General features: G+C 31.8%; 1 long non-coding RNA gene across 1 annotated transcript; it reads left to right on the plus strand.

The window, feature by feature from the left end:
* Positions 1 to 848: 848 nt before the first annotated feature.
* LOC128284398 (uncharacterized) lies at positions 849 to 1775 on the plus strand. The gene is made up of 2 exons (XR_008274830.1): positions 849 to 998; positions 1311 to 1775. It is a non-coding gene; the product is annotated as an uncharacterized LOC128284398 (long non-coding RNA).
* Positions 1776 to 8927: the final 7152 nt, after the last annotated feature.

Genomic DNA, 8927 nt, shown 5'->3' on the forward strand with positions numbered 1-8927 from the left:
TACATAAAACAAGTTTAAAATAAATAATGTATAAAGTATTTTAAAATCTATAATGCACAAAGCAAATTAAAAAAAGACATATATGAATAATTTTAAAATAAATAATATATAAGTTAATTTAAAAATAATAAATAAGAAGTTTAAAATATATAATACGTAAAAGAATTAAAATAGACAATATAATTATATTTTATAATAGTAACAGTTCAAGGGTAATATAAAGAGAGTTATTTGAAATACATAATATATAATAACTTAAAAATATAAAATAATTTGAAATAAATATATAACAAAACAATTTTTAAAAGAATTATAAATACATAAAAAACTTGAAATAAACTATATGTATACATATATATAATATAAAGAATATAAAATAAATGATTCATATAAAATAGATTAAGATAACATATGCACATAAAGCAAGTTAGAATAAATAATAAGAATTTAAACAAATAACACATTAAAATAAGTTAGAATAGATGTAAAATAAATAACATAAAAAATATTTTGAAATAGCATATAAATGAAATGTTTTTAAAAAAAATTAATAAATGGATTAAATAGATTTAGGACATGGTTGAAAACAAGTTAAAATTTGGGGTATAAAATTATAAATACTGAAAAGTTAATCAGGGACCTAATCAAAAACCAAACGAAATCTGAAGGTTAGAATTAAAAAATAAAAGAAAACAGGAAATAGGGCTCGATTGCTTGGAATTGCGAGAGAGGAGGACTAAATGCACAAATTTCCCTTTTAGGGAAAGTGCACAAACCCCACCATACCAAACAGTGCCGTTTCAACACCATTATTTAAAACAAAGTTTTTTTTTTTTGTGTTTCATTTTCAGCCCCGAATTTTAAAAAAAGAACAGAAAGCTTTTATGCTCTCTTCCCCTCCCCCTTTTTCTTTCTGTCAATTGGGTTCCTCAGAGACCCGCCCTACCGCCACCGACGACGGCGATGACCGTCGTGTACAGCGAAGGAGCGCAACCCAAGTACGCCTACTTTAAATTTTTTTATGTTTCTTTGTTAAAAAAAGGTTTTCTTCAAAAAAGAAAGGAAAAAAAACAATGAATAAATATGAAAAAACAAGGTAAGCAGGGAACGAAAGAAGGAAAAAAAAGGAAATAAAGAACAAAAATAAACCTTTTGAACTTTTCTATTTCTTTTTTTTTTTTGTTTTTGTATGCGTCAAAAGAAACTACAAGGGAGAGATGTGGCTTTTAAAGCCGAAAATACAAGATTCGTTTTTTGTTTTATTCTTTTTATCGTTTCCATGTATTTTGCGTGTTAGTCTCTCTTTGCAGGTGTGTCAGAGGCATGCGAGGCCGGTGGTTAGTGCCCCGAGCGGTGCTGGTAGCGCGCGTGATGGCCAAGGGCAGAGGGAGGAGTGACGGCTGAGGCTGAAGGAGGCTAGGGTTGCTGAAAAATCCTAAACAAATGGGCTATTATTTGGGCTAGGGTTTGATGTAAATTGGGTTTGGGTAGTTTTGGGCTAAAATTTGGGTATTGGGTTTTAATAATTTTGGGCCATGTATTGGACTATTTTTTTTGTTTATTTGGTTTGGGTTCTTTTAGGCCAAAATTGGCTATTACAATTAGAATAGCTTACCCCTTCCCCAGCATGTTGTTCAATCATCAGACGACATATCAAGACAGTGTACGACCTCCCGATAGCCAGATAATGACTCCATCTACGAAAGCAAATTACATGTTAGAATAGTATCGTTAGAATAGTATCATTAGAAATAAAAAAAGTCAATTAATAACAAGTTAAATTTTATCACCTATTTGCTAGTGGAAATACGTATGGTTGGTGTGTAACCAATGCCAAGAATGACATCCGATAAAGAGCCTATGACTAAAACAATAGAAGGCATCCGCCTATGTCTACGGCATTAGGCTTTATCGTCCGACAAAGCTCATGATACAACATAGCCAGAACTGCGGAACCCTAACTGTAACGCCCCCACGCCCGAAACCATCACCGGAGTCGAGCTTGAGGAGTTACCGAACATAATTTATCAAATTAAGAACTTCAAATCTTTTGTTTCTACATTCACAGCTTTCTAGCTACTCGCGTCACATTTACAAGAAAAATCATATCTCGAGTTAGGAAACTCGAAATCAGGATCCGTAAATTTTCCCTAAATCTACACTCATATATCTATTTACTGATTTTTTTCTAGAATTTTTAGTTGGGCCAAGTAGTACAGTTTATTAGTTAAAGTCTCCCCTGTTTCAGGGTTTGACTACTCTGACCTCTGTGTATTACGAATCAGATATCTCCCTTTACATAGCTTCAATGACTATGCCGTTTGTCTATAATAAAACTAGACTCAATAAGGAATCTGTAAATATAAAGCATGACTTATAATTATCTTTGTAAAATTTATGGTGAATTTCCAAAATCAGAACAGGGGATCCAGAAATCGCTCTGGCCCTGTTTCACAAAAATTTAAACATCTCATAAAATATAGCTCATATACCTGTTTCGCTTCATCCATATGAAAATAGACTCATCAAGCTTCGATTCCATAACTTATTCATTATTTAATTCCATTTATACTATTTTTAGTGATTTTTCAAATTCATGTCATTGCTGCAGCAATATTCTGTTTTAAGGCAAATTTCATCTTTTCATGAGTTATTATGAACTAGATAACCTATTAAACTTCCATGATATCAAACATGATCTAAATTTAACCATCACCATGACTTATCAATATCAAACATTTTCTCAACCAATCATGGCCATATCATAAAATTATTTACACAAAATAAATATATTGCTATACATGCCATACTTAAGTTTTACAAGCCATTTACCTAGATGAAAGTCCTTTGGATAGTGTGATCGAACCTTCGACCCGTCCCGATTCGAGCTGGCTTGTTCAAAACTACAGTAAATAAAGAGGAGGAGTAAGCATAAATGCTTAGTAAGTTCATATGTAAATAACAAGTAACATAACAATACAAATATACCAAACAACTTTAGCATGGTATCACCAAAACATATATCATATTTCTAAACATCATTCATCATCTTACTACCTTATCGTTGTTGTATCTATTATCAACCCGAGGGTTAAGAACATACCTGTCCAAAGTGTCCATTTCACAACAATTACCAAAATGTCGCTTGCATCTTAAGTGTTCTTTCATTTCACTAGAAATTTCACCCGTTGAACACATCGGAATACAACTTCGGATACGGATAATTTGCACATAAGTGCCTCATATGTAATCAAGAAATCATGTAACCCGCCCCTAAGTGAACTCGGACTCAACTCAACGAGCTCGGGCGTTCGCATCCATAAGTGAACTCGGACTCAACTCAACGAGTTCGGATGCCTAGTTACATTTCACGAACTCGGACTCAACTCAACGAGTTCGGACATTCACATCCATAAGTGAACTCGGACTCAACTCAACGAGTTCAGATGCTCAACCATCCTAGTGACATGTCACTTGTATCCTAATCTATTCCTAAGGTTCAAACGGGCTTTTTCCTCGATCTCACATTGCCGTCTTCCATGGAATATCGGGCAAATACTCGGTAGCAATTCATATTTATCAAGTAGTAAACATAATTTGCATATTACTCAACATTAACCACAAAGCATAATATTTCACGATAAAAAATCAGCATATCATATAATTAACATCAATAACTTAAAATAACAATTATGCTTTAAAAATAACAATTATGCTACATTATTTACACATGAACTTACCTCGTATGCGAAAATTACTACTTTTACCATTTCGTCCACAACTTGGTATTTTTCCATTTTAGCCCAAATTTCAGTTTTCCTTTCTCTATCATTTAAAATATAGTCTAATTAGGACTCACATTATTCAAATTGACCCAAAATCATATTTTTCCAAAATTACAGTTTTGCCCCTAAACTTTTGCATATTTACACTTTTGCCCCAAAGCTCGTAAATTAAACTTCAGCCTATTTTCTTATGTTTTATACATGCTGATCATTTTTCCCATCTATGGAAACATCAAATTCTCAATCTAACATGTACTTATGACTATTAGATATTTTTACCGATTAAGCCCTTTTGCTCGTTTTCACTTAAAACCGAGTAGTACAAGTTGTCTAACATAATTTAAAACCTCATATTCTATCATAAAACACCAAAATACACAAATTTCACCTATGGGTATTTTTCCAAATATGAACCCTAGGTTGAATTATTGCTAGCATAAGCTTAATCGAGCTACCGGGACTCCAAAAACGTAAAAATCATTAAAAACGAGGCTAGAACGGACTTACAATCGAGCTTGAAAGCTTGAAAAACCCTAGCCATGGTTTCTCCATGCTATATTCGGCCATGGGGTTGAAGATGAGCAAAATTGGCTTTTAATTTTGTATTTTAATTCATTTTACCCCTAAATGACCAAAATGCCCTTACTACTAAACTTTCCAAAAATTCCATCCATGTCCAATTTTTGTCCATAGACTTAGAAATTGGTAAAATTTCTATTTAAGACCTCCTAATTAATATTTCAAAACAATTTCATACTAGAAACTTCTAGAATGCAAGTTTTGCAAATTATTCGATTTAGTCCCTAATTTCAATTTAAGCACTTTATGCATAAAATTTCTTCACGAAATTTTCACACAATCATGCAATCATATCATAGACCTTAAAATAATCATAAAATAATTATTTCTATCTCAGATTTTGTGGTCACGAAACCACTATTCCGACTAGGCCCAAAATCAGGATATTACAACTCTCCCCCCTTTAGGGATTTTCGTCAAAATCTTACCAGAAATGTGGTCTTCACTTAGATTCCTCAATTTCATATTCGGTGCTGAAGAACTTTCACTCAGGCGGTGCCTCCAATATATCTCATTAATTTCTCATATATTCTGAAAGTTTACGAACTCATCTCTTAATTGTTCTTAAATTTTCAACCCTTCTCCGTTTCCCTTGTCATCTTGACATAAAACCAGATCTCAATTTGGTTAATGGAGACTAGAATTCCAAGAAATTCAACAATCAAAAAGACCTGAAATTCCATGAATCTGATGAGTAGGAATTTATTCAATACCGATATGATTTATAGATCTCGCCAAACATTTAACAATAGGATACATCATATTTTCCTCTTTCCGCCATGGAAATAATTCTGATATGGCCTCAAGAATAATCCTTCTCATTTCCATCCCAATATCAACACTGGCAAGGATAATTTTGATAGATCCCAATACTCAGCTTTAACCTCTTTAACAACTCAGATTTTATGTAACATCGAATGCTCTAAACCATCACATTACCTCACTGTCTTGAAACACATCACAATTCATACAACGGTACATTACTGAAAGTCAGGAAGTCTTTACTCAATGTAGACTAGTCTAGTTCAGATGCTTCGGTTACCAATATTCTCATCTATCCGAACTCTGTCAACATGTAATAAACTTTTCAGCTTTCACAAGACGAAAACCTTATCATTCGTAGTGACTTTAACTAATATCCAACTCTTTCTAATAAATATACACTTCTCATTCAGACTATTTACTCTTTTATCTGTACAAAATGAAATTCTATTATCAGACTTGAGAAAAATAATCCTGACATAATTGTCACATGAAATCTTTCAAATAAATAATTCACCATACCGACTGAAACTCGCGCTTTTATCACCTATCGTTCTTGATGTCAAATCCTTACGAAATTAGAAAAAAATCCCAATACTAAAATCACCACATTACCAAGATCAAATTAGAAGTATAGTCATATTTGACATGATTATCACGAAATGAAGAACGACTTGAACACGAGTCATAATTGACAAATTATGGAACAAAGATAACAAGGAAACCGAATAAAGAAATCCAAGATAGAGAAATCCAGAATAAAGAAATCCAGAATAAAGAAACCCAAGATACGATACTATACCGGAGAATCGAAAACCAAATTCATAGAGAAAATACGGAATACCCCGATAATTCTTCAAAGAAAGAAAGTCCAGAAGAAAACATCATTTAATCCCACTGAAATCAAATATAACAAGATCAATATATCTTCCCATACATATATATCAGATGAAGCATCAAGTAGAAGAAACAGAATCATAAAATCATATGTATTCTCTCATCAATTCTTATCAGACGAAATGAAATAGAATACCAAATGAAATAGAGCAATATAAATTATAAACCAGTCAGACTACCAATGCTTTCATCCAACACCAGGATTAAAAGACATTCCCATATAACAAGAATTTCTTCAGAAGATCAATAGCCATAGAAATATTTCTGAGAACGGGTAAACACATAGAACATCTCAAAAAAGACTGCTAAATCTGTCCAGTCATAACTGTCACACTCAGATAGTTCACATTTCAATTATCATTGTAATGAACCGAAAGTTACGGTATCGGAAATTGAGTCTTGAGTACTGTTTCCGTGAAATTTATTCATGAATATTTATTAGAAATATTTATGAATTATAGTTGAATGGTTATTTAGTGTTTAATTAAGTGAAGTAGCTTGAATTTAGTTTAAAGGATTAAATTGCATAAGGAATAAAAGTTTAATTATAGATTAAAGAAGTAAAAGGGACTAATCTAGCAATTAGACCCTAAGTGCCATGTGTGTGAATGTATGATATAACATGTGTAATAGTTTGTATATATGTGTAATAGCTATAAGATATTTTATGTTATAGCTATTACACATGTTAATTATATTTTTATAGGTTAATAATAATATAATATAGTATAATGAATAAATAATAATGAGTAAAGAAACATAGAAAGAGTTACTGAGAGAGCAAGCGTGAGAAAGAAAGAAGGAAAGAAAGAAAGAAAAGAAAAGGGAAATTTGAGGATTAAGGCCCTAAAGTTTAATTGGTAAGTTGTTTTAGCTCATTTTCTTATGATTTTTATGTTTATGGATGCCTAATTCAAAGTTCTACATGTATGAGGTTAAAATGAAGAAAAATAGAAAATTTTAGATATTGATTTAGTTGAATAAATTGAGGTTTTATGGGTTAAATTGATAGGAATTGAAGTTAGAAGTGAAAATTGAGTGATTTATTAAAAGAATTCTAAGTTAGGTTTAAATAGGGATTAAGTTGAATAGAGCTCAAAATTTATGTTTTATAATGAATTTTATGAGTTAGAAATTGTTAATGAGTTGATTAAAAGAGAATATGAAGCTTAAGTTAAAGAAAAAGATTAGTAATGGAAAAAGGACGAAATTGGAATTTTTGTAAAAGTTTGATAGAAAGTGAAAATGTGTTTTATGAATTAGTATATTGATGAATTTTAATTGTATGATTGTTAGTAGCAAACGTAGCACGGATCGTCATCAAAGAAGGAAAAGAGAAAGTGAGCGAAGATATCGATTAAATTCGATAAATAGTGGTTTGTATTTCTATAAACCGAGCTTAATCGTTATTGCTATATTTGATATTTATATTGTATGAAAATGTGAATGAGGTAAGTATTTTTACCATATTGAAATGAATGTGATTTTGAATACCCTATTAATAGTGTCGGGCTAGTCGGATATAGTTGACATGTCATAGGAATTGGAAGTATTGGGATATTCCGACATTGAGTCGATGAGACACTATGTGTCGACTACTGTTAAAGTTCCGGATTTGTTCCGATGAAGTACTTTGTGTACTATAATGTTAAAGTTCCGGATTTATTCTGATGAAGCCCTATGTGCTTATCCCGGAGTGTGGGTTGGATCCGTGTATCCGTCAATGTCCGAGTTATGTTAATAAGGGTAAATAAAGTAAAGGTTATTAAAGTACTGATTGATATTGAATAATAGCAATAATGTGTTTGAATTACCATGTTTTAAAGTTGATTAAGCTATTGTTTATGGAAATACCACTGAGAGTATTCTCAGCGTCGGTTTGTTTGGTCTTGCGCGAGCTAGATACGAAAGTATAAGGACTCGAAGATACAAGCCGATCCCCAAACTCAAATTGGTGAAGTTTCTATCTTTTGGAAAATGGCATTGTACCTAGGATGTCTTTTGGTTATATTGAAAGTATCTAAGTTGTTAAATGATATTTTGGTATGTTTTGTAAATGTTACCAAAACCTTAAGAATGGTATGTTTTGATATGTTAGTGAAGAGTAATAAGAGGAATTGTTGGTAAATGTTGTAAAAAGAAGAAATGAAGATGTTATAAACCTAGTTATCAACATTTTATACTAAAACAGATTTGGACAGTAACAGTAGTCCAACTTTGAAAATATACCAAAAATAGTATAAAGTGAATTAGATGATGAATAAAATATGTAATTTAAGCTTAATGAATCTATTTTTATATGGAAGAAACAAAATTGGTAAAAGAGTTGTATTTTATGAGATATTTACGTTTTGGTGAAACAGGGTTAGAACAATTTCTGGATTCCCTGTTCTGACTTTAGAAATTCACCATAAATTGTGTATTAAGAATTAGGACTCAAACTTTATTTGTATGGATTCCTTATTGAGTCTATTTTAATTGAAACAAATGGAATAGTCATTGGATTTCTGTACAGGAAGAAATTTGATTCGTAGTGCACAAGGGTCAGAGTAACTGAACCCTGAAACAGGGAGACTTCTTATAATAAACTGTACTAATTGGCCTGACCAAAATTCTAGAAAAAATTAGTAAGTAGATATATGAGTATAGTTTCAGGGAAAATTTACGGAATTGGATTTCGAGTTTCGTAACTCGAGATTTGATTTTTTTAGCGACTGTGATGCAGATGGATAGTTTACTACGAAAACTGTTTAAGTGCTAAGATAAGTTTTGTAATGTCTCCGCTTGACTCGGAAGCGGTCTCGGGTAGGGGGACGTTACAATATTGATTGGTATCAGAGCTATTTAGGTTTAGTCGGTTCTAGGACTAAATCGAATGTCAATGGGAATCTAGAGGTACATGCC

Source organism: Gossypium arboreum, chromosome 11 (assembly GCF_025698485.1).
Source record: "Gossypium arboreum isolate Shixiya-1 chromosome 11, ASM2569848v2, whole genome shotgun sequence".
NCBI classification, from domain to species: domain Eukaryota; kingdom Viridiplantae; phylum Streptophyta; class Magnoliopsida; order Malvales; family Malvaceae; genus Gossypium; species Gossypium arboreum.